This window comes from Octopus bimaculoides, chromosome 4 (genome assembly GCF_001194135.2).
Source record: "Octopus bimaculoides isolate UCB-OBI-ISO-001 chromosome 4, ASM119413v2, whole genome shotgun sequence".
Lineage (NCBI taxonomy): Eukaryota > Metazoa > Mollusca > Cephalopoda > Octopoda > Octopodidae > Octopus > Octopus bimaculoides.
Genome location: NC_068984.1, coordinates 2,799,800 through 2,802,296, shown reverse-complemented (window position 1 = coordinate 2,802,296; position 2,497 = coordinate 2,799,800). Strand labels below are relative to the sequence as shown.

General features: G+C 34.9%; 1 protein-coding gene across 2 annotated transcripts in view; it reads right to left on the bottom strand.

Moving 5' to 3' along the window:
- LOC106870014 (serine-rich adhesin for platelets) overlaps positions 1–2,497 on the bottom strand; it is a 462,526-nt gene that overhangs the window by 406,007 nt on the left and 54,022 nt on the right. The gene's annotated exons all lie outside the window — the stretch shown is intronic.

Here is a 2,497-nt window from a genome sequence, read left to right as displayed (position 1 = left end):
ATATATATATATATATATATATATATATATATATATATATATATATATATATATATATATATACACCACATACATACACGTGTCTGTGTGTGTGTTAGTAACACATACATATACACGAATACATTAATATATTATCAATATTATGACCAAATTAAATAAACAATTGGACAAATAGCTACACACACACTCAAGCTTGCATCCATGTCTGAATATATATATGCGTGTGTGTAAATACGTGTGTGTAAATACACACAAATATGTAGCTATGGAGACTATGATTCGCTGAGGATCAAAATCTCGATTAAAGGGTAGACAAGAATATCGATTTGCTAAACTGATTTAATAATTACAATTATCGAAGACTTTGTTATCAGTAATCTTGGTTTTAATAGCATTTACCATTTATTTCACATTTAGAAGTGACGAAAATTTACCGAGAACCAGTTGATTATGGCAGGGGGGTGGGAGAGATAAACAGTCTCCTGATGATTGCACGTTAGGTGTGATGGGCAGCGATGGCCGTTTGATGACAATACTTCGTACGTATCTACCTTGCATTATAACTAAACTCTTTAATCGGGTTAATCTTGTTAGTTTATCTATAAATGTAACAGACGTAGTTCATCGATTTGGATATACAGCTGAGGTCGAAATTCACTGGAAATTCAGGAAAAGATTCCGAAATGTCTTCTTCTCGAATCACTTGACTATATTTGAATTCAAAATGGTATTTACAAATGATAGAAAATCTTGAAAATACTGACAAGGACATGAGTCTTGTACATGTAAAATGCTTTATACAATATATATATTTTAGTTTTGAAAGTTGCTGGCATGAGACTATATCTTCAGGTTTAAAAAAGACGCAACTATTGATAGTAATTGCCAATACTGTCTGAAGTTGTGGAAAAAAAAGACATAGAGAAACGTTGTTGAGATGAAGAGTTGCATGAAATAATGTTACACAAAAGATGTCGAAGAAATGAAGACGTCCTGGTTGTATGTGAAGGTGAAGTGTGTCGTCAGGTTATAAATATTAGGAGCGTAACAGGCACAGTGTCATATAAATACCAATTCCCAGAACAAAATAAATGAATATGAATATACTTTCTATTTTTGTGAGGGAATGTGAAGAGAGGAACGTGATAAGAAATCATGGCGGATGTTTGGATGCATAGAAGAGAGAACGTAGGAGAGTGAGAGAGGAAGAAAGACACGGAGATGGTAGTTTACTGAGAAAGGTAAAACGATATGGTTAGTAAGTCGGTGCATACAAGATGTAATGAAAACGAAATCAAAGAGAATAAGAAATGGCGGGAAAAAGAAAGGAAGAAAGATAAAGTAATAAAGGGAAGTAAAACGTGAATAGATAAAAGGAACATTGATAATAACAAGAAATAGGAAGACCAAAGTGGTGGGGGGGGGAGGGAGAGAGAGGAAGAGAGAGAAGAGAGGGAGAATGTAAAAAGTAGTCAGCGGAGTAGAGGAGAAAATGAAGGAGAAAAAGAGAGAGAGAGAGGCATAGTTTAAACAAATGAGACATGGACGATACAAAAATAAAACGAACAACATGGCGGACTTCCCCCAAATGGTTTGGTTCTTGAAATCCTTATGATGTCACGGTCGGCTTGTTCTCTGGTCAGACTGACATTACTAAAATCTTTGACTGCCAACCAACAGCTCCCAGTTCTCCTCTTTATTTAATTCATTCTTTTATTTATTACTTCACTCCCTTCTTTCTTTCTTCCGTTCTCTTCCCTTCTCCTCTTTTATTTTTTTATGTATCATCATTTGCTGTTTTTTTCATTATTATTATTATTCTTGTTATTGTTGAATTCTACTTGGTGTTCGCAGATCTCATCATAGATACGCTTCGTTAAACATTACAAATATATTGTTTTCATTGGTTCATCCTTACGAATTGAATTCTACCATCGATTTTCTGTCTATATAATATCGATCTGACTGGAGTCTATATTGTTTATATCATTACTGCTTTTGTTATTGTATTCTTATTCCCTCTCTTGTTTTCATTATTGTCGGTTCCTCTTTCTCCTATACATTTGTCGTGATTGAAAACATTATACAAAATACAAAAAAACGAATTAATGTTGATTTTTGTTGTTGTTGCTGTTGTTTGTTATTTTTTGTTTCTTTTTATGGGTCTAGCTTGAGTAACTTTATCTGTAAGAATAGGTTGGTGTGGGTTGGCAGAGAGATGTGGATGGTGCGCGGTGGAGGACGTAGCTTTTCTGTACTGTAAAAGCAAAGATAACAGCACACGATACCGCCCAACATCAATGGCAGCATCAACAGCAATAACTGTAACAAGTGAATATTAAATGGATAAGAGCAAAAAACGAAAACGAGGCTCTAAAATGGATGACAACGATGAGTGGTGATGGTGGTGGTGGTGGTGGTGGTGGTGGTGGTGGTGGTGGTGTTGATGACGACGACAATGATGATAATGATGATTGTCGTTGTTCAGCGTTGCAGA